Source organism: Bos javanicus, chromosome 7 (assembly GCF_032452875.1).
Source record: "Bos javanicus breed banteng chromosome 7, ARS-OSU_banteng_1.0, whole genome shotgun sequence".
Lineage (NCBI taxonomy): Eukaryota > Metazoa > Chordata > Mammalia > Artiodactyla > Bovidae > Bos > Bos javanicus.
In genome coordinates, this window is record NC_083874.1 from 57,480,618 (window position 1) to 57,505,610 (window position 24,993).

A 24,993-nucleotide genomic window follows, 5' to 3' on the forward strand; every position below is an offset into this window, starting at 1 on the left:
ACTCTTTCAAGGAGTTTTGCAGGACAACAGAAAATGTTGTGGAAGATGATGGGCAGTTGGGTCAAGAAAGTGTTCTTGTCTGATCATCAAAACAACAGCATGTGTATATGCCAGTGAGAACATTATTTCAACAGCCAGGGGAAATGAATGGTGAAGAGATGAAGAGGGTAGAACTGCTGAATGAGTTAGCAAATGAATGTATGAAGAACAAACCAGAAACTAGGACTAGTCTACCGCTAACAGCTGAAATAAAACCTGTATGAGTTCAATTCATACCCAGAGCCAAAACATGGAGAGGAAGACAAATGGATTGAAACTCTACGTTCATACAGGGTTTCAGAGGATTCTCAAAACATTTAGAATTGTATGAGCTTCTCCCATAAATCATCTCAGATCACGTGATCACCATGAAAGGAAAACAATTTCTTGATTTTCTTTTTGGTTCTTCAGTCCTTCCCTCTTCTCCTTCCAATTTTTCCTCTTTTCTTTCCCTACGCCCTTTCCATCCTTCCCTCTTTCCTCTCCTTTTTTCTTTTGAAAAAGGAAAAAAAGAAAGAAAGCAGAGAGCAGAAAGTATTTTATTCCTTTTGCTACACAACTCAAGGTCCATTAGCTCCTATTTGCCTACCAGGCAGAAGACTGCTCACCTGTATTCACTTTAAAATGATGCGACAACTACAAGATCACTTCCGCGTGGGTGGGTAGCCTGACCTCCTTATGGCCTTTCTTGGGTAACTTTATCCATTACTCCTAATATCTTATAGAAAGAAACAAGTCTGTCAGGGGGGAATAAAAAACACCCCACACTCTCATCCTGCCCCATGGAAGATTTATAGACACTTTGTAAATGGCCAGACCCAGGTGATGGTGCCAGAAACTTTCCAAGTGATTTGTAGATCTCCCTTCCAGGAAGTCAGTCTTTAATGGAAAACTCTTTGACTGCACATTCCTTTATCACAGTGACTACAGGGAGTGGAATGCAAATGTCATGCAGGAGACTCACTGAAATGAACTGGCTACTGACCTGGCCTCAAGATATTTCAGTCTCAGAAAAATACCAGTATTGCAGAGTTTAGAAAATTACAGTTTTTCTTTAAGAAAAGAAAGAAAGAGAAGTCGCTCAGTCATGAGCAACTCTTTGCTACAAATCACATGTCCAACGCTTTGCGACCTCACTGACTGTAGCCTACCAGGCTTCTCCGTCCATGGGATTTTCCAGGCAAGAGTACTGGAGTGGGTTGCCATTAGTTGGCTGATTGCATGCCAGGTATGGCACAAGCCCCTTAATGTATGTCTCTTCCTAAATTGATATTATCATCCTCACTTATTAAACATTTCCTTTGCTAGGATCTGTGTTTTATGTTTTATATCATGTCATTTAGTTGTCACTCCAACTCCGTGATTTCAGTATCTTCATCTAAGGGGCAATGGCAGCACAGAGAAGTTAAACAGCGTTCTCAAGTTTGGAAGGCTGATGGTTAGAGAGGCAGGGATTGGAACCCTACTCTAGTTCCAAGTTCTTAACCTGCCTCTTGGATCTCCCTTCCTTTTCTTCCCCATACCCACCCTTTTTTTTTTTTTTTTAAGTTTTAATTTTGTATTGCAATACAGGTGATTAACAATGTTGTGATAATTTCAGGTGGACAGCAAAGGGACTCAGCCATACATATACATGTATCCATTCTCCCCCAAACCCCTTGCCTATCCAGGCTGCCACATAAAATTGAGCAGAGTTCCCCTATACATCTGGGCTTCCCAGGTGACTCGTCGGGAAAGAATCGGCCTGCCAAGCAGACAACCTGAATTTGATCCCTGGGTTGGAAAGATCCCCTGGAGAAGGGACCAGCTACCCACTCCAGTATTCTGGCCTGGAGAATTCCATGAACTGTATAGTCTATGGGGTTGCAAAGAGTCAGATATGACTGAGCGACTTTCACTTTCACCCCTGTACCATAGGTATTTTTTGTCCCCATTCCCTTTTGTCTATCTTATCTTTTTTTTCCCTAATCTTCTCCAAATCTTCCATATATAATTACAGGCTGCATTTCTTATTATGGATAGCGGCTCTTCTGGCATCAACCTACCTTTCCATCATATCTTTTGTATTCCTTGTCACAAGATGACACTTGAGCAAAGTTTAACTCTCCAGGCTCCCCAAGCAAAACGGTCTTTGTTGACCAACTGTCATGCTATTTCATTTCCCTGAGATGTCCTTTCCATCATGTGCACCTGCTGACTTCTTAGTCTCCTAGACAGTACACCCCTTGAGGGCAGGATCTTACTCACTACTTTAGTCTGCAGCCCTTACCTAGGGACTGGCATTTATAAGTTTTGCACAGAATTCTAATTGAGAGCCTGAAGGAAAATTGAATACATGAAACCTTCAAGGCCAGTTCAAATGCCACCTACCCCCTAAAACTTTTCATGATATCCTTGGATTGGGAAAATACCCCTTCCTCCTCACACTCCCTGCAACTCTTTATATTTTTCACATGCTATCTGTGATATTCTCATATCTCCTTGCTCAATTCTCCTTACTGAAATGAGTTAATTAAAGGCAGGCTTCCTATTACACTCATCTTTGACTCTACCAATAAATTTCACCTAGAAAAATCACCCTCTTTCCCCATCCTTTCAGGATCCAGTTGAAATTAGTCTCTTTAGAAGCTAAAGAAGGATAGTTTCCATTTAAAACTTGACTAACCTAGATTGCACCTTCTTATGCTGTGTGACTCATTTTCTATCCTGTGTGTGTATATATGGTCTCCTTAACTAGATTATAAGTTCCCTGAAGACAGGATTATGTTTCTTAACAGAGAGCATTTTTATCAATACTATCAATATCTAAGATCTCATTCCGTGCATAGCAAACATGACATAAATGGTCCACGCTTGGAGATTTAGGATTCTTGTAGGAACAATTGGTTATTGGCCCACATAATGCATATAAATTTAAAAGTTACACGTGTTCCATTTTCATCTACAGCTTATTATTTTTTTTAATGTTTCATTACCATAGACACACAGCCTGAGACATCCCTAAAATAAAATCAGTACTCGAGAAGTCGAGTACCATGGCCATTGTCAGGAGCAATCCCTCCAAGCATAGCAGATGGGAGAGGAATGGGAATAGGATCATATTGCCACATCTCTAACGATTCTGCTTTTGGGAATATGTCAAGTACTGATTCCAACAACCAAAGTTATTGCCTTTGGAGGTATGGAAAAGCCTAGGGCATGAAAAAGTCAATGACTATTAATTGCACTAGCAAAATTCCTTTCTAGCACACACCTTAGCAAGTTTGTTGGCCTTGATTTTGAAGCATTGATTATTTCCGCTAAAGTCCATAGGAAGACATAAAATGTCAATACTTTATCAGGCAATAGAAGGAATAAGACCATTAAACACTAAAGGGGCAGACTCAGCACTGGCCACAATCTCAAATATACCTACTGCCTGAGTCTTCAGTGGAAATTAAATCAAAGTAAAATGTACCAGCAGCCACTTTGAGGAAGCCTTGGGATAAATGCCTTTTGCTAATTTATTACTAAAGAAATGCTTTCCCCACCTCTCACACCGCACCTTTAATCATGTCCCTGACCTTCCAGCCTCAATACACTCTGGCCCCACCAGTTTGCTTTCAGAATCTCATAATTGCCATGTTCTTCTCCACTTCAGGGGTCTATAAACATGCTGCTCTCTTTTTTCCCTAAACTACTGTCCCTCCCCCTTTTCCTTGAATAACAGCTAATCATTTAAAAAATTTCAGCTTAGACACCACTTCCTGAGGGAGGCCTTTTCAGACAGCCTACATTCACTCTACAGCCTGAAGTCACTCGACACTGCCCTTTGTAGGACTCTATTCCTTCCCTTTAAAGTATCTTTCAGAATTCATCAATATATATCTGGGTGTTTATTGTTAATGGCCTTCTCCTCTAAAAGACTATAAAACTCACCAGGGCAGGGATCATAGCCAATTCTTTTCACTTTGGTACTCCTTGACCACAGTCCAACGTTTGACACGTGGTGGACACACAGTAACTGTTCATTCAAAGTATAAATGTCTAGAGTATTTGTTAATAGTTATTGCCTGATCACGTGGGTTCATATCCTTTTTCTGATACTGTTCTCTCTCTCTCTCTCACACACACACTTTTGGTTTTAGATGAACTGGGTGTAGCAGGCCTGTATGATTATGAAAATGTAAAAACCAGTTCAATCTGCCTCATTCTTCTTAAAACCAATGTCTGCCTCATCCTTCTCATTCCCCTTAGCAGACCACATACATGAAAACACATGCACTGTAAAATGTATACACACCCTTCTGAGTCTCAAATTCTGGCCCTTGTCTAAACCAGTCTCCACCCTTTCCAGTTTCAGGAAGAAAGGCAACGGAGCACCAGAGACTGGGCGGGAATACGCTTATAGGCCAAGGAATCTGGCCCAGTGAGCTACTTCAGTCAGACATGCAGTATGAATTGGACTGCTCAGCTGCTGAGAAGGAATTTCTGGATTAGACAGTTCATTAGCAGCTGAGCCAGCTTCTAGCCTTTGCTCTGCACACCTGCAGTTAGTGTGAGTGACAGGTGCCAGCAAGTAACCCAGAACAGCAGCTGAAGTTGTGGCTCTCTAGGGGTGCCAACAACCACACCATTAGGCTCAGCATCCCCAGAGTTTACATGACTGAAAATGAGATTTGGTATCAACGGAAAACTCTTTGCTGGGTACCTGCTATATGCCTTATCTAGGGCGTTGTTTGGAGAAATAATTCTAGAATGTGGTCAATTGCAGTCTTGCAATGCCAGTTTACATTCCAGCTTCACTACTCACTAGCTGGTTAATTTTGAGTATATTTCTTAACCTTTCTCCTCATCACCTCATCTGTAAAATGGAAATTATATTATACTAAGGATTCAGTTCAGTTCAGTCGCCCAGTCATGTCCGACTCTTTGCGACCCCATGAATCGCAGCATGCCAGGCCTCCCTGTCCATCACCAACTCCTGGAGTTCACTCAGACTCACGTCCATCGAGTCAGTGATGCCATCCAGCCATCTCATCCTCTGTCGTCCCCTTCTCCTCCTGTCCCCAATCCCTCCCAGCATCTGAGTCTTTTCCAATGAGTCAACTCTTCACATGAGGTGGCCAAAGTATTGGAGTTTCAGCTTTAGCATCATTCCTTCCAAAGAAATCCCAGGGGTGATCTCCTTCAGAATGGACTGGTTGGATCTCCTTGCAGTCCAAGGGATTCTCAAGAGCCTTCTCCAACACCACAGTTCAAAAGCATCAATTCTTCGGCACTCAGCTTTCTTCACAGTCCAACTCTCACATCCATACATGACTACTGGAAAAACCAGAACCTTGACTCAATGGACCTTTGTTGGCAAAGTAATGTCTCTGCTCTAGGTTGGTCATAATTTTCTTCCAAAGAGTAAGTGTCTTTTAACTTCATGGCTGCAGTCACCATCTGCAGTGATTTTGGAGCCCCCCAAAATAAAGGCTGACACTGTTTCCACTGTTTCCCCATCTATTTCCCATGAAGTGATGGGACCAGATGCCATGATCTTAGTTTTCTGAATGTTGAGTTTTAAGCCAACTTTTTCACTCTCCACTTTCACTTTCATCAAGAGGCTTTTGAGTTCCTCTTCACTTTCTGCCATAAGGGTGGTGTCATCTGCATATCTGAGGTTACTGATATTTCTCCCGGCAATCTTGATTCCAGCTTGTGCTTCTTCCAGCCGAGCGTTTCTCATGATGTACTCTGCATATAAGTTAAATAAGCAGGGTGACAATACACAGCCTTGACGTACTCCTTTTCCTATTTGGAACCAGTGTATTGTTCCATGTCCAGTTCTAACTGTTGCTTCGTGACCTGCATACAGGTTTCTCAAGAGGCAGGTCAGGTGGTCTGGCATTCCCATCTCTTTCAGAATTTTCCACAGTTTATTGTGATCCACACAGTCAAAGGCTTTGGCATAGTCAATAAATAATAGAGGATTAAATGAGTATATTTATGCAAATTTAGAGTGGGTGACTGACATACATAAACACTAAATAAGGGTTAGAATAAGACTTTACCTGAAAGTATTTAACAGAATGAATGGCTGACAGCCTCACTTTAAATGTCCGGGGGATACCATTCAGGGTTGCCACTTATAGCTTTGTGTGTTCATTTGCTCAGTTGTGTCTGACTCTTTGTGACCCCATGGGCAGACAGTAGTCTGCCAGCCTCCACTGTCCATGGGACTTTCTAGGCAAGACTTTGGACAAGTTATTTGAATCCTCTGAACCTCATTTTCCTTATCTTGAAACCAAGTATAATATTGGCACTACTCTTGAGGTGAGTTATGAGGATTCAATGAGATAAGAAAGGTAAGGACCTTAGTAGATGATGCCTAGCACAATGTATTAATAGATGCTCAGTAAATAGGAGCCTTTGTTGTGATTTATCCAAATGGTCCCTCCCTTGAATCCCAGGGAAGGCAGAGCAAGGCCCCACAGTTCCACATCAAAGGACAGATGACACCAGTTACACTGGCTGCCCAAGTAGAGTTGCTTTATTCAGCACTGCAAGGTTAACCCACACAGTTTTCCAATTTTTTGAGTGAGTTATCCATATTTCAAAATTGTGAGTTTCATATCTAAAACTGAAGACTTTCAGTTTCCATAGGAAAATAAAAAGATTGGCACCATTAGGCTGGTATCTCTACACTCTTGGCTTGACCTGGGAAGTGCCTGTCCCCTTTAGAAGGGCACAAAGCTTTGAATTTGCCTTATCTCCCACCCCTCCCTAGTGTACCCCTAACCTCGAGGCCAAATGTCAGCTCCCACCTATGTTCCTGAGGTTTTCCCCTGTCGTCGTTTTTGTTTAGTCCCTAAGTCATGTCTCTTTTTGTGACCCCCATGGATGGACTGTAGTCCACCAGGCTCCTCTGTCCATGGGACTTTCCAGGCAGGAACACTGGAGTGGGTTGCTATTTCCTTCTCCAGGAATCTTCCCAACCTAGGGATCGAACCCACATCTGCACTGGCAGGTGGATTCTTGACCACTGCGCCACTTGAGAAGCCCCTGCTTTCACTTTTGATGTGACTTGGCCTCTGTAGGCAACTGTTCAGCAGCTGTTGGCCTTGACTGTTCACTGTCATCCTCTACAATTGAATACCCCCACAAGACTGCACCTAGGGCAGAAACCTCTCTATCCACACAGCCTCAGGCCATTTGTCTGCACTGGCAAATACAAGTGTGTTAATTCCACAACTAAAGACTGACCTCTTCACTGAGCCAATAAGCACATCCTTGGATGAAGCCACCCAGAAGCTGACCTCATAAATTCACAACATACTCATGCTGAATCTTTTCTAGTTCCATTTCAACTGAAGGTGGAGGACATAGGACAAAAGACAGGGGTATCATATAACAATGCTTAAGAACGTAATTTTCTAAGTTATATCCTATGGGCTAGCAGTGCTGTAAGATTCTGCTCCTTGGGTGAAAAAAAATCAAACCCTTTTGGGAAACAGCTCAGACATTAACTGCTATCTCATGGACTCATCTGGGGAAATTAGACTCAGAAATCCTGTAAGAAAGAAGTTCATCCAAGATGTGAGAGTTGGACTATAAAGAAGGCTGAGCGCTGAAGAACTGATGCTTTTGAACTGTGGTGCTGGAGAAGACTCTTGAGAGTCTCCTGGACTTCAAAGATCAAACCAGTCAATCCTAAAGGAAATCAGTCGTGAATATTCATTGGAAGGATTGATGCTGAAGCTCCAATACTTTGGCCACCTGATGCAAAGAGCTGACTCATTGGAAAAGACCCTGATGCTGGGAAAGATTGAAGGCAGGAGGAGAAGGGGATGATAGAGAATGAGATAGGTGAATGGTATCACCAACTCGATGGATATGAGTTTGAGCAAGCTCCGGGAGATGGTGAAGGACAGGGAAGCCTGGCATGCTGCAGTCCATGGGGTCGCAAAGAGCTGAACACAACTGAGTGACTGAACAACAACAGGTATTTCCTACATACCAGGCATCATTCATGGAGAAGGCAATGGCACCCCACTGCAGTACTCTTGCCTGGAAAATCCCATGGACGGAGGAGACTGGTAGGCTGCAGTCCATAGGGTCGCTAAGACTCGGACACGACTGAGCAACTTCACTTTCACTTTTCACTTTCCTGCATTGGAGAAGGAAATGGCAACCCACTCCAGTGTTCTTGCCTGGAGAATCCCAGGGACGGGGGAGCCTGGTGGCTGCCGTCTATGGGGTCACGCAGAGTCGGACAGGACTGAAGTGACAGCAGCAGGCACCATTCTAGATGTTCGGGACTCAGCATTGATAAACAAGAATCTTGAACTCAGGTAATTTATTCTTGTGTAGAATAAAGGAAGATGCTTTACTCTGTTTCCCAATTTATCTGATTACATGATGCTTTTGCGAACTACTGCTTTATGCATTATACAAAGTCTTTTGTAGGACCTATCTTCAGAAGCCTGTCATGATTAGGGAATGGTGGAGATTTTTATTCATATTACAGCGTTATTAATAAATACAACCACTCCAGACACCTACTAAGTCATAGAAAAAGACAATTTATCTCTTGAAGAATCAATGACCTCACTATGGCAGTCTTATTTGGGAAGAACCACTGCCTCACCTGGGACCTCAGATTTGGCCAAGGTTTTTTTATTTTTTAGAATATCATCAAAGGGTTAACCTGACTTTCACCACCGAAGTGGAGTGTTTTCTCTGCATCCAATATGACCCAGTTGGAAATCTATTTGTTTTTCACTGTTTAATCTTCTGCATCACCCAGCATTGATTAGATTTAATTAATTTACATTTCTAATGAATTTAGAGCCTCACAATGTTGTAGTAGGAAAATTCTCAGACAGCATCTGGCCACCAAATGGATTGATTACCTTGTCGGCAAAAGTCTTTCCAACATCTGGGACCTGATTTTGTGAAACATTCGGAAGCTCTTTCAGAGGTAAGAATGGCCCACCGTGGTGGGGAGAGAGAGGGTGCTGGAAATCGGCAGGGTTCACTCTGCTTTGTAAGCCTGCGCCTGGCACTCCACCAACATGAAATCACATTTTGCTGTTCATTGGCACAGATTCAATGGCACCAAACAGACTGATCCGAATCTGTTTTTTGTTCAACGTAATCAGAATCCACCAGGCTTGAACCCAGGCTGCCACCCCACGAACCTCTTTGGCACTTTCTTCTGTGTGGAAGCTCCCACTGATCATTACGATGAAACATTTATAGACAACATTTATAGAGAAGCACTTTGCTCTCATTCATTCAACAAACATTATCAGGGGCCCACTGTGTACCTGGCACAGGGCCATGTGTGCCCTTTCATTAGCTGCTCTTGGCAGCCGCCCTTATGAGGTAGGCAAGCACTGCTCTTCTCACATATATAGCCAAATACTACACAAAAATTATAATTATTAACATCAATATGATCACTGTTAATAAAGGATATAAACACACACACGCACACACACACACATACACACACACCAGACTCCACGTGAAGCCTCACTTAACCCTCACTTTGAGGTGGGTGTCACTGTGATCATCCCCATTTTACAGATGGGAGTATTGAGGCACTGAGATCTTTAGTGACTTACCCAGGATTCAGCTAGCCTTTGGCAGAGCCTCCTATCACAGGCAGTCTCCTTGGAGAGTCTTTACTCTTAACCACTTTGATTTGCTACCTCTGGATAATATCATAAAAGACCTTTTCTGTGTCAGGCACTCTCCCAGAGATCTGATGCATTAGATTCTATATTCACCACTCACAGCTCATACAAGGAAGCTGAAGCCCAGAGGCATTTGCTTATCAAGGTCACAAGGAAAATTTGTAACAGGGCTAGGACTTCACTCAGGTCTGCATGGCTAACAAAGGCCTCTTCTGTTTACTGAGTTACCTGCTGATGAACGAGAGAGAACAGCTCATGTGAACTCAGTCGCTCCTCTCAAAGCTGCACTGGGAAGCATGTTGGACAAGTTAGGAAAGAGGGGTGGCCTGGAGGCTTTGCACAGCCCAAACCAACCCAGAAAAGAGGAGGTAAAGAATGTACAGACAACAAGAAAAGAGCTTCATCTAAAAGAGGGAGGTGAAAGATGGAAATCTCATTGCCTAACTGGTTTGTCTGGTTCAAGATCAAACAGAAATGACTGAAACTAGGTGGGCTGTTTACAGTAAAAATGACAGTGAAAACGCCAGCCACACTGAACACCTGATATTTCCTGAACCATGGATGCAGACTGTTGCACAACCAGGTTGCCACACTCATATCCCGATGTTTAAAAAAAAAAAAAAACTAGCTTGACATGGCTCCTCTGTTATAATGTTTGCTAAGGCTGGTTATTTCTTGAATTTGAAAACTTTCTCATTTCTTTCCATGCTTCTCTTGCTCAGGCCTCTACATCAACAAGGCCACACCATCTGTCTTCTTTGGGCCTTTGTACATGCTCCCTTTCTGCTTGGAATATTTCCATCTCAATCTTTTCCTTGGTCTGGCCAACCCCTCTTCAGTCCTCAGATCTCAGGTTGGACATCTCTCCTTCCAGGAAGCCTTCCTTGACTTTCCTGTTCTGGCTTAGGTGCCCATTTTAAGAGCAGCTCTGTTTCCTATTTCAGCACTTAACCATAATGTAAAGTAACTGCCTATTTGTCAGTCTCCTCTTCGAGGGAGTGTATGTTGGTTACTACTGTATCTTCAGTGTAGGGGCTGTCACACATCAGGTGCTCAATACAAATATAACTCTATGGATGGACAGAGGGAATCTGAATCTTGTGACATTTTCTTAGCTGGTCTCCTGCTTTGAAATCTCTCACCTCCATACTTCACGCTCCATCCTAGAAGTCATTAAATGTCCATGTAAACTTTCATCATGGCATTTGCCTTTTTATCACTTCCCTTTGAACACTCACGTACAAGTCAGAATAGTGATAATCTTGGGTGATGCAGAGGATTTAAGTAGGAGGGGACATGTAGTCCTAAAAATATCCTATACTTTGATCTGGGGAATGATGACTTGCATATACAGATATGTAAGAAGTCATCAAGATGAGCATGAGAAGATAATACACTTACTCAAACTGATACATCAGTATAAACAAAAAGGTGCTTTGAAAGCTCACATGTATGGACAGGATAAAATCTGGACCTACTGACCCCAGAGTTCAGGGTTCTTCACTAACTGGCCCACCTGTCAACTTACTTGTTCAAACTCACTGTTCTAAATCACATGCCCTGGTCTTCTCACAGGTCCTCGGACTCTTCTCACGCATTCCCACCTCCATGCTTATCACACCATCTTACCCTCATGTTCATTTCTCTTTCTTTCTCTTTTACCTTCTGGAAGATTCTCCCATCCTAGAAAGACCAGGAAGAATCCATCCTCTACAATGTCACTAACCTCTCTTTTCCCTGAACCTTTAATTATTTTGTCTGGTTCATTCATTCATGCCAACACTTCCTGAAAACTATAAGCTCACTGAAAGCAGAAACTTATTTTCAAGTTGTATATTTAATATGATGCCTGGCACAATGATAGATTCTAAATATATGTTTGTTATAAACACAATGAGGGCTTACCTGTGTAAGTCCCTTGGCAGCTATGGGTTTGTACAGAGATGAAAAAGACAGGCTGTTTATGTCCTTCAGGATGAAAACCTAGTACTGCTCTCAAAACCATGGATTTAGTGTTCATATGGGGTTCCAGATCCACGTTTTGTAACTCACTGGTTCTGTGAGGCAGTGTGAACAACTGTCATCACCAAAACTCAGTTTTTTTCATCTGTAAAATGGGGACTTTCTCACAGGGCTGTCCTGAGAATTATATAGGAACATAATTACTTATTTTATTAGTGACTATCTATTGAATTAGCCATTTTGCTAAATGAAACACAATTATCCAAATAAATGTCAATGCTCTTAATATTATTACAAAAAGGATTCAGCACAGTGACTGACTCACAGGAATCATTTAACACCTGGTAGATATTATTATCAGAGCTATTAAAAACAGATGAGAAGGTTCAGTGAAAAAAACCTATGAGCTGGTAAAAAGAACGCAAGAAGAGTTGGCTCACTGTGAGATATATACATGTACCCATAAACACAGAAAAAATTTAATCCATGAGAAATTCCTTAGGGAAATTCCATCACATCCCATTAACACAGTCCCCAAAGCAAGAGCTGGCCTCTGATCTTTACATATTTAATGTCTTTGAAAAAAATTCTGAAACTATAACGATCTTGAAGTGGTATACAAAAGCAAGTGATTCTGGGAGTTCTATACAAAAGCACTCTGCTTTAGTGCTAGTTCACATGATTCTTTAATCACCATAATTCCTGATGCTTCTCTGCAAACTTTTGACCTTATGATGGCTCTTTGATTGTTCAACAGGATTTTGACAGCACAGAAAGGAGAACAGTGAGGAACAAGTTCTCAGTGTGTTCCTACATACTCATTTAAAAGACAACATTTTAATAATTCTAATTCATATACACTTCTATTCATGCAATCAATAATTCATGCCAATTCCTCTGCAGCATTTTAGTGACAACAGAAAGGGCAGGATGTTTCCTTCCTTCTCTTTGCCTTCCTTTCTTCACTTAGTCATGCCCGGAGCCTGGAGAGTACAGAATCTCAAGAAAACAGTTTCCATGGTGATTCTTCCTTTGAGTACCCAACTGCATTTTGCTCTTTCTGGAGTGAATTAATGCTTTTTATTGCTTTCATGCTAAATATATTGAAGATTAGATTTGATTTCCTCTGCAGTGATACAGTTTTATCAGGAAAATGGAAAGTAAAAACACAGCATGAAGAAACTCTATCTTTCTGCCACGAGACTGTCAGAAAGAAAATAAAAAAACATTTCAGAGGAAGAAAGAGCCAGCCACAGAGAAATGGATGCAGGTGTCTGGAAGCGAGGATATGCATTCGTGTATCTAAATGTTAGGAAACCTGCCTTGGGAAGAAATAATCTTAATTCCTCCATATGTTGAAGGTGGCATAAGCTTACCATAAAACACGGAGTTATAAGAAATAACCTGATTGTTCATGTACCATGCTCTTCTCAGCACAGAAAATATCATATAGAACAAAGCTATCTTGAAACTCATAACACTATCCCTACTCCATGTTTTATTATGGAGGGTCTTGCTTTCTACTAAACCTAAATAGTCTTCCTTACTTTTAAATAGTCAAGGTACTCTCCTAACACTCCCATGGCACTCTGAATTTCCTGACACAGAACTGAACACACAAATACCACCCACTTGTCCATCTTCTTCACCGGACCCTACAAGCGCAGGGCCTGTGTCTTTCCCATTCACAGTTGCCTTTGAGCCCAGCATAGCACATAGAGGACCGAAGATTATAACAAGAAAATTATGATAGAGTAACCTGGACGCTCTGAGGTGTCCCTTGGGAAACGTCATGAGCTGATAAATGGATGGAGAGGGAAGCGTATGGAAGTAAAAAATTAAAAACAGCTTCTGGTTTTCACGGTCTCTAATGTCTGGAGTCTTGCTCTGTTCCTGTCTTGAAGCAGTTGAGGATTAAAGGGAAGAATTTGTTTGTGAGAAGAGGGGCAAAGAGTGGGACCATCTGGTGGAGTTTCCTTCTCCATTATGACATACCCACCTGCAGAGCCTAGAGTCAATCCTCATTAGGCACCACATAACCAGAAGAAAACTGGCTTTTAGTCAACTTCAGCCAAGGATTCAGTATGAAGCCTCTATGCTAAATCAGGAACTGTCCTGGGGCTGCTGGGGACAAAGAGTTGAGCACAAGAATTTTTGCCTCCAGGAAGCTGAGAGGTCAAAAGGGTTTCTCGGATCCTGCAGAAGGGGGTGTGGCTGAATATGGTTAGGGTTAGGATTAGGGTACTGTCCTGACACCTCCCATTGCTGACAAAACCACCAGCAACTAACAGGTACTGAACAACGTGTTAGGCACTCTTTTAAGCAATATACATGCATGAACTCACTCGGTCCTCACATGAGTCTGTGCGTTGGTGCTATTACTTTCATTTACCATAGAAATTGAGGCTTTGACGGGTGAAGTAACTTGCCTAACATTCTAAAGCCAGGTAGTAGTGGGGCCAAGATTCAAACCTGTGCTGCCTGGTCCTTGGGTCAATATTTTAACAATGATGGAGGTTCAAACTTCAGGTTCACAATGTCTTACTGGCAAGAATTGCCCTCCATAGGATGTCCTGGAGTCTCCTCTGCTGTGTAAATTGCCCCGAGTCCATGGTGTTTGTAAGTGCCCATAGGCCACCCTTAGGATACACAGAGAGCTGTATAAAAATCCAGACGGAGGCACTTACAAGTCCCTCTGACTGAGACACATAAAATGGCAGGACTGCCTCAGGTTGTATCAAGAGGTTTCTATAAGGGACTGACTGTCCAATGACTGAGTGCCTGTGAGTTTCGATACATAGAACAGAACAAGGAAGACAGACAACATCAACTCAGTGTTACCTAGTAGAGCTCAGAATTAGGAAAGGAGACAAAAAAGGATTAATTGCCAGCACTACTCATCCCATAGTATGATTCCTACAAATGAAATGTCTTAAAATTTTATTAATAACTTAAAACTTATTAAGCAGTGAAAACTAAATTGTGTGTGTGTGTGTGTTTTCTCCTGGAGGAGAGAATGGTGCTCAGAAACTGTGTTCCTTGCACCCCCAAGATCACAGAGCCAACCTCTCTCTGTGGGTCTGCTCAACTCCAGATCCTGTCGGTTGACTTGGCTCTCCTGCCCTTGTCATCTGGACACAGTAATGCTCCAACATTTGGGTAAGACTATCCTTTAATCATAAGAAACAGCAGTCTGAATAGCCATGGGAAGTCTGGCCAGGAAATGTAGACAGAGATATTCTCTGCATTTTCAGAAGCTATTGATGAGGCCTTCCAGGGGCTCAGTGGGAAGGGCCGGGGTGGGAGTGGGTGCGGGGGTGGGGAGTTCCAGGGGCCTCCAAGGTGTGAGTTTGGAGAGCAAAACACAGATTAGATGTGTCTCCCTGCCGAAGCTACATGTGTGGCATGCCAGCTGGCTCCTTTTCCAATATCCTCTTTATTAGCGAACCCAACAATCATATTTTGCTAATCTTCTCATAAATAAAGTATTATCCATATCACAAAGTCATCCCTGATGGCAGACTGCACTTCAAGTAAGCTAGGATGGATGAAGACAAAAATGGGGCATTTCAAATATGTACATTGACCACAATTCTTGGCATTTCAAATGTCTGCCAAATCTGCAGTACCGCTGGGTCCCTGGTGTTCGGTGCATCCCCAGGAATACAGTCTATGGCTTGGACTTTTTAGGGTCTTAGGGTATCTGTTTAAGGGCTCTCTGTTTATAGTACTGAACTGAAAATTAAAATTATTTTTCCAAGACTTTAACTACACCATCCTATATCTGTTGTTAGGTAATTAGTATTTTGTGTAGCAGAGAGGACTGTCTTGCATTTCTGTATATTTTTCGATCCATCTTCATTTTTCCTGGCCTTGTATACAATGTAACTGAGTAATTAAGAGGGAGGGTTCTGCAGTCCAAAGGCTCTGGGGTCCAAGGTCACTCTCATTCCCAATTTCCTCTTCTATAAAACAGTGAAGAAAATCTCTCTTTCATAGACTGATTGTGAGAAAGCAGTGAGATAATGCAAATAAAGGAACCAGCACCAGGCCTGGCATCTGATAAGTCTTTAATAAAGTCGAGAAAGATAGGGAAAGAACGTGACATGACTGACAGGAATTTGGGGGCAGAGAGGGTATGTTCATTGAATTTTTTTTCATCTCTCCTCTATGAGAAGTTTATCATCTCACAATGGGTTCAAACTCATTTCTCTTATCTCTGTGATTGGCTCTTGCTTTTTGCTTTGACCCCAAAGTTAGAATCATAAATATCTCCCACTGACTTGATGATTTAAGACAAAGGCCAAGGATTCTTTCCTCATTTACTGTTTAAAAACAGCCTTTTGTGGAGCTTTTTGATGGACTGCAGGGATATTTATGACTCAGGCCTCCTGGCAAAGTCCCTGATGCTGACTCATTCGTTACCCTGGGAGGGAAGAAGGCAGCTGGAATCATCATTCATTATTCTGTTGCTCAGTTATGGGGGAAGGTCAGAGGTAAGCCACTCAACACTGGTCTGAGTATGAGAATCAGAAATGCAATCACACCTTCTTGACCGTAAGAGAAAAAAGAATTTCTAACAAACACACACTCAGAAAAATGTTTGCAGAGCCCTGCTTCATACAACTTCTACAGCACTGCTAAATGGTAATATTCTGTCTCATGCCTCAGGCTTTCAGCTCCAAGCTCACAGCAACTCCCATTCCTCTGCAGAGCAAGTGAAAACTAAGTGACAGGTGATGGAAACGGCAGGACCGACAGAAATAGAAAGGAGGAATCATTTGGAATTTCCACAGTGACAGTGGCCTCGAAATTAGGAAGAAAGGGCAAACTTGCAGAAATATAAGGAGAAATGGAAAAGGCTTCATAAATCAGCAAAGGTAAAATTTATGATTGCTACCATGAACAGTAACAGCATGAATAAGACTATCACTTTCACAGCAAAATCATCAACAAAGACGATATCAATAAAATTTATGGAAGGTACAAAGTTAGGAATATGCAAACCAATGAAAGAGAAAATATTGATAGCTAACACTTTTTGGAGCGCTTTAGTGTCAGGAAGGGGGCTACACAGTCTAAATATTATTTTTTTTAAATTTAATCCTCAAATGGTTCTATGAGGTTCTACACACATTTACAGCTGGGGAACTCGAGATTTAGGGCTCAAGACCACACAGTTAGCTGAGAAGACAGATTCTAAAGCCAATTTTCTGCTATCACTGCTTTCAGCATAAGAAGAGTTGTGTTGAAAATAGTGCTATTCACTGCCTATAAATTCTTGCTGTACACACACTGCAAAAATATTTTGGAGCACTCAGCATTCCTCTTGGCTCTAGGTATAGGCTGGTATAGGCTGGTAGAAGAGAAATTCTGGACCAAGTCTGGACCTTCAGGCCACTGTGAACTCTTGGCATCACTTCCTTACAAATGTACATCCATGGGGGTGCAGTTTTGCAACTGAGACTCAAATCAACTAGAAAACATTCAAGTAGCACATTTGAAGCAAGTTGTAAGGGGCAGCATAAAACTTATTGGATTTCCAAAGCACAGGGCTGGTTTATTAAAAAAAAAAAAGCATTTATGGTATTGCTAAGGGTTACCCTAAGATCAATGTCAACAGAAATTTTTTTCACAAGATATGAAATTGGAGGAGGGGGGAACTGTGTCTTGTTTCAATGCAGCAGATGCTCCCAAAAGAGGTACCCTTGCCCCATATTTTAAATAAGTGAGTAAGATTTCTATAGCCTATCCATCAATACTTGGTTTTTGGCAAAAAGCATATGACCTAATACGTATGCTTACTAAAGCTTGAGACTAGAGAAGAAAGAGGACAGGATACTGAGTTTCTGAGTGAAGGCTGTTCTTTCCAGCTTGGGCTGGAGCTTTAGACCAAACCTCCCCAGGCAAGCCTGAGAAAGGCATGGAGTGGGCACTGAGCTTGAGAAGGGCATGGGTAGATACAGGGCAGGGAAAGTAAAACACACACGCACGTCGCTTTTCTTACAGTAGTACAGGCCACAGTCACTATCGTGGACGGTTAAATTCTGCCAACCAGCAACCTACCTCAAGGTCTTGGCAACACAGTGGTTGGATAGTATCCACCTTCTCTGTTGAATTTTGCTCTGAATCATGACAACAATAACGGTAATAATAGTGGTGGTGATGGTAGTTGTAGCATAGTCATCACAGTAGCAGGAATAACAACAACTAACCTTTATAACGTGTATTTCCAGGTGTTGCTTGAAGTGTTTTATACGTATTACCTCATAGCCTTGTTGTGAAGGCAAAATGAGTTAGGTACTATTACACACTTTTCACAGATGGACAAATGAATTCAGAGTCCTCTCTGTGACATCTCATTCAGTCCTCACGATCCCCTACGTGGGTACTTTATTATCACTTTACAGAAGAGGCGACTGAGGCACAGAATGGTTACTTGCTCACCGCTCCACAGTTAGTAGGCAAAAGAGCCGGTTTGGTTTGTTGGATGTCAGAGCTCACATTCTTAACTACCACACTACACCACTGGTAGCAGTATTCCCTCTGGAGATACTAGAGGCATATCCCCGGCCCTGATCCCTGCCCCCACACCTTCTTCCTCTCACTCCACCTATCCTAGGGAGATCAAGAGGCAAAAGCTGGGATAAAACCAATGCCTAGCTCAAAGGGCTGCTATGACAACCGAAATCCTGCCATGTATGGGAAGGGTTTGCACGGTGCCACCTACAGAAAGACCTGATACTCCTTACACTGGAATTGGACCACAGCTCTCATCACTTCCCCATCCCTGTCAAAAGCCTTTCCTTCTCAGGCCCAGAAGGAGGCTGAGGATGAATTTCCTAGGAGAAGAAGAGGGCTAAGGGTTAATGTGTGAAAGATGAACCGAACCAGATGAGGGGAAAGGGAGAAAAAAATTGCTTTGGATCTCATTGCTAGGAACCCCCATTTTTTTTTATTATTTGTATAAATCATTTGACTGTGAAGGCATCACAGGGCAAGCCTCTGAGTATGCCGATGATAATGAATTGGGTCCCACAATAAATAATGGGGGAAACCAGGCTGCCAAATGAAGAAAGATTTAGATCATTTAAATCCTAGGCTATGAGTTGTCAAATCCAGTTTAATACTGATAAGTGCGGGATAATAACTCATAGCAAACATTGCCCCTACCTCAAAGCCCCTAACCACAGCCCTTATAACCCCTTCTCTCACCCCTTGCAAACAGAAAGAAAGCCCTGAGGGGATTTACAGAATAAAAAGGGATGGTATATACTGACCAGAAATGAGCCCAAGTTATTACATAATAATCCCAGATGCGTCAGTTTGGGCTTAGTGCAAATACAGAGAGCTAATAGAATGCTTCAAGGTTCGATTAGCTGCCAAAGAGATTCTAAATCAGGGCAGGTTTTATATTATTAAATTGGATGGGAGAAAAGGAGTCTCATGGTTGGGTATACTGGGTTAAAAAAAAAAAAAAAAGACAGGATTAGGGAAATAAAACCAAGGGCATTGCTGGGCGGCTAAGGAGTGGCCTGAGGGTGGAGCCAACTTTGACAGACACAAATGTCAAAGCAAGAGAATTTGATTGTCAGCATGGCCTATTCTCAGCAGCTGAGGCTGTCCTCATATCCACATTCAGGGATGTGATCTAGAGGGCACGAGAAGCTGGATCCTACCTGATAACCCAGGTGTTTCAGGAATTGAAATAGTCATTCCTTGATTGGTTGATGAATTATATAACTCATCTGACATATATTTATTGAACATCAAATATGATATACATGCCAGGCAAAAAAAATAGAGGCTATGGTGACAATCTAACAGTTGACCAAAATTTATACCATACCAGATTCTTAGTATGCACAAGCTTCTGAATTCACTCAAAAATCTAATGATGCAGTTACTGTTATGGACTGAATGCCCAATTTCATATGCTAAAGTCCCAGGCCACAAGGAGATGGCATGTGGAGATGAGGCCTTTGGGAGTAATGAGGCTTGATGAGGTCATGAGGGTGAAGCCTGCATCATGGGGTTAGTGACCTAGAAAAACCAAAGAGCTTGCTTTCTCTTTTTCTCTCTGCTGTTGGGGACACCATGAGAAGGTGGCTTTCTACTATACAAGCCAGGGAGGGAGTCCTTGCAGGGGAAGTGGATCAGTAGGCACCTTGATCTTGGCCTTCTGGTCTGCTGAGCTGTGAGAAACACATCCCTGTTGTTAGAGCCACTCAGTCTACGGTATTCATTAAGGCAGCCTGAGCAGACTAATGCACTTACCTTTGACATCATCATTTTCTAAACGAGTAAACTGAAGCTCAGCAAAGTTAAGTAACTTGCCCAAGATCATGTAGGGAAGAAAGATGCTAACATCCTAACTCCGTCTAAAGCCCAACCTGCTTTCACACTTCTTCCAAAGGAGCTCAACACCAACAGCCACTGTGAGAAGAAAGGACCTCCTGTGTGCTTTCCCCTACCCCCTGGCATCGTCCCCTTTCCCAGGTAGACACACAGATACATTTCATAAGTGGCAGAAGAATTAAAGTGAATGACAATGTTCTGGTGCCATGTGGTAACTACTGCCAATACCATCATGAGAGTATGAAATCAGGATCGCAGCTCTACGATCTCTCGCAGTTTTTGTCCCTGCTCCACCCCTACTCTGTGGGACATGTCTCTGGGTCAATAGCATCTCTAATTAGTTCTTTCCAAAACCAGTAACTTTTATTCTTTAGTGCTGCTGCTGTTGCTAAGTCGCTTCAGTCATGTCCGACTCTGTGCGACCCCATAGATGGCAGCCCACCAGGCTCCACCGTCCCTGGGATTCTCCAGGCAAGAGCACTGGAGTGGGTTGCCATTTCCTTCTCTAATGCATGAAAGTGAAAAGGTGTAAGTGAAGTCGCTCAGACATGTCTGACTCTTTGCGACCCCATGGACTGCAGCCCACCAGGATCCTCCGTCCATGGAATTTTCTAGGCAAGAGTACTGGAGTGGGGTGCCATTGCCTTCTCCGAATTCTTTAGTGCAGTACTTCCCAAAAGAAGTAATGTGAGCCATATGTAATTTCAAATTTTTTAGAGCAACAAGAAATTTAAAACAGAAACAGGGAAAATTAATGCATTTTACTTAACCCAATTCATTAAGAATATTATACTTTCAACACATAATAAGCAAAAAAAATTATTAGTGAGTTATTTTCCTTTTTACATCCTACGTCTTCAAACCCTGGTTCATATTTTACACTTACAGCACCTCTCAATTTAGACTAGCCACATTTCATGTGCTCCACAGCTGGTAGGGCCACCATACTGACAGTGAGCTCTAGCTGGATCTTGAATTTTCATTGACTTATCCTGACTAGATTACAGGAACTGTGCTTTCTAGTGGCATTTTTTATGAATCATCTACGACGTGTCAAGAGGGTACTGAGCATTTTCCTGTATATCACACGAAGTTCTCCCAGTGGCTTGCCAAGAAAATATTGCTGGACTCACACTACAGGTAATGAAACTGAGGAAGGGGTTGAAGAGCCCACATTTGTGGGGAATATTTAATTTTACCTCTTTAACATCTAGCATATTGCCTTGCCTACAACATGATTTAACAATTACCTGTGAAATGAATGGCAGGTTACTCAGCAAGCCTACAGAAGAGCTGGAATTTGAATCAGGAATGCCAGGTCCTGAAGCCTGTATTCTTTCATTAACACCATTTTAATTCTAGTGTGTCTGTCATAGCCCCCAGTGCAATGTTCAGGATTCCCCAGTGTTGTTAAATATACAAATCTTTCATCCTAATCAAATAACTAATAGCAACTCTTTAGCCAGATGTCATATTTATTGATGTCTTCCTCTCTTTTGACTGCATTTGGTTCAACAAATAGTTGTCAGGTACCAACTCAGACCATGGGACTATGCTCAACCTGAGATCATCAACACATGATCCCCACTCTCAAGCTACAAGAGAGTTTAGTTGAGTGAAGTGCTGTTGAAATGGAGTAGAACTCTATGGTCCTTGTCCTCCCATGTCCTCTGCCTGCCTTCTGCCTGTGGAAAAACTTTAGCCAAAGAGCAAGTTTAATCAGAGAAGTGAGAACATGCAGAAACAAAGGAAAACTATCAAAGGAGACCCAATAATAATAGTTTAGTCAGTAAGCATAGCCAAGGACCTTTAGTTCCTTCTCACGGGCTATAGATAATATTCTGAGCCATATCCTGTGAGCTGTCTTATACAGATTGAAACGCCCACCAGGTGGAAGAAGTTAATGACATGATGACTAGACTGTAGCCATGACATAAGCTACCACAATTCCAAGAACTAGCTTCAAGTAATAGAAACCAAGTGACTCTAGAACTGAAGATTTATTCTACTTAAAACAATCAAGATGATGCTGGCCAGACTTCAGATAACCAATTTCAGGATGACTGTCAGAGCTGACTGTACTCTTTCTGCATGTAGCCCCCTCCCTCTGTCTAAAAAAGCTCTTGCCCACTGATTGTCATTGGGGTAGCGGGGGAGTCGACCTCTGGACAGGCATCTCCCACCACCTCTAGTTGCCAGCATCCAAAATCAACCTTGTCTCTCTACTGGCTTTGAGCAGCAAGAAGCTGGATCTGGGGTCAGTAACACTATTAAAAACCTTTGATTCACAGATGAGCTAGAAGTGGCTATCAGTTCAGTTCAGTTCAGTCGATCAGTTGTGTCCAACTCTTTGTGACTCCATGGACTGCAGCACGCCAGGCTTCCTTGTCTATCACCAACTCCCAGAGTTTACTCAAACTCACGTCCATTGAGTCAGTGATACCATCCAACCATCTCATTCTCTGTCGGCCCCTTCTCCTCCTGCCTTCAATGTTTCCCAGCATCAGAGTCTTTTCAAATGACTCGGCTCTTCACACCAGGTGGCCAAGTATTGGAGCTTCAGCTTCAACATCAGTCCTTCCAATGAACACCCAGGACTGATCTCCTTTAGAATGGACTGATTGGATCTCCTTGCAGTCCAAGGGACTCTCAAGAGTCTTCTCCAACACCACAGTTCAAAAGCATCAAATCTTCGGTGCTCAGCTTTCTTTATAGTCCAACTCTCACATCCATACATGACTACTGGAAAAACCAAAGCTTTGACTAGACTTTGTTGGCAAAGTAATGTCTCTGCTTTTGAATATGCTGTCTAGGTTGGTCATAACTTTTCTTCCAAGGAGCAAGCATCTTTTAATTTCATGGCTGCAGTCACCATCTGCAGTGATTTTGGAAACCAAAAAAATAAAGTCTGTCACTGTTTCCATTGTTTACCCATCTATTTGCCATGAAGTGATGGGACCAGATGCCATGATCTTAGTTTTCTGAATGTTGAGTTTTAAGCCAACTTTTTCACTCTCCTCTTTCACTTTCATCAAGAGGGTCTTTAGTTCTTCACTTTCTGCTGTAAGTGTGGCTATAAATGTCATCATATAATCTCTACTATATAATTTAGCAGTAAATTATATACTACCTAGATTCCATATGGGGAACTCCTGTGTTTCCAACAACAAGTTCTTGAAGGAGGCAACGCATACATCTGTGACTCCCCGAAGTATTTTGCAGAGTGCTAGGCAAGTGACAGGTGAACATCTCTTAATTAACTGGCCTCAGCTCTGTCCCCGCTTCTGTGTGTGCCAAGTAACTGAGAGCCAGATTCCTTACAGGCAAAGAGCAGCTTGATCAGATGTTGCTAAGTTCTAATTATGGATCACATTTCTCAGAGAATACAGAGGTAGGAGGGCTCTCCATTCTGACTTTACACTAGAAAGCTTAAAACTAATTCTGTTGAGGTTTAAGAATTAAATTAATTGGTAAATTAATTCAAATATTTATTAACTATTATACATTAGCTGTAACACTAGAACTATGAGCAAGATAGTCCCTGTCCTTGTGTCAGTGTCTGGTCAATGACACAGATATATGAGGAGGTAATTGTAATACAGTGTGATAAGAATGAAGGTAAGTACAGAGTGCCCTAGTAGCACTTAGGGGGAGCATCTAACTTGAACTTGGTGGAACAGGGGAAGCTCCCTGGGGAAAGCATCCTAGGTCTAGTGGTAGAGGACAAATGAAGGTCAGTCTGACCAAAGGGCCAAGGATGGGGAAGGAAGTGTCCCTTCCTGCCAGGCAGAAGGAACATCTTGTAAGAAGATCCATAGAGCATGGCATGTTTGAGGGTCAGACGAGACTTTAATATGATAGGAGCATGACATGCCAGGGCTGGGCAAAAGAAAGAGCCATGTCCAGATGATCCTGGTGAAGTAAGCTTGAGATTTATGATGAAGGTCTTCATGGAAAATAGGAAGAGGCAACACTAAAGGTTTTAAGGGGAGAAGTGAGAACTGTTTTAAGAGCATTTTATTGTAGCCCTTGCTGTGTTTTATCACAGTGCTTCTCATATTCTATGGTCACTGTTTTTATATCTGCCTCTACCAGTATCCAGAGAGCCTTAAGACAGAGTTCCTACTTCTTTCTCTCTGTCTCTCCAGGATAGCTGAGGCTGAATACATATTTTCATGAGTAACATCTCTGGTACTCCTTGGTAGGTCTGAGGGACTCAGCCTGTTGAGGATGTATTATCAGAGGGGTTCTTAAATTAGATTCCTTGGACCTCTTGAAATTATATATAAAACTATGGGTGTAAATACATAAAATTTTTCAGGAATGAGGGATTATAATTTTCATCAGATACTCAAAGCTCTCTCTAGCTAGGGAAGACCTCTCAGAGGTGAAACATCAAAGGACAGTTAGCACAAAAGGTAGAAAAATGAACTGGTACATATACATTTCCAAGTGAAGATGGAGAGGTGGTAAAAGAGGACAGTTCTATAGTAGGAAGACAATGTTTGCAAGAAAAGGGAAAAGAACCTTGAAGAGGGACTTCTCCAGTGGTCCAGTGGTTAAGAATTCACCTTCCAACTCAGGAGACCTGGATTCCATCCCTGGCTGCAGAATTAAGATCCCACCTGTGGCAGGGCAACTGAGACCATGAGCTGCAATGAACGATGCCAATTGTTGCAACTAAGACCTGATGCAGCCAATAAATAAATGAATATGTTAAAAAGGAACCTTGAAGAAAGTGTATCAATTTCCCTCATGTCTTCTAAGCTGGCAATTCATAGCTACCTAGGCCCCAAAGAAAAATGGTTTGAGTAGAGCTATAAGGAATTGTGAAAGCATTGCTGAAAGAAGTCATGGTAAACATAGGGTCCTTAGAGTCACAGAACCCAAGGGGAAAAATGGTAATCACTTTATTATTATTATTATTATTATTACTGAAAGAAAAATATTGTGCAGGAGCCACTTC

General features: G+C 42.2%; 1 protein-coding gene across 13 annotated transcripts in view; it reads right to left on the bottom strand.

Annotated features, from left to right (window-relative positions):
• The window catches only part of PPP2R2B (protein phosphatase 2 regulatory subunit Bbeta), a 509,042-nt gene that overhangs the window by 141,154 nt on the left and 342,895 nt on the right, over positions 1–24,993 (bottom strand). The gene's annotated exons all lie outside the window — the stretch shown is intronic.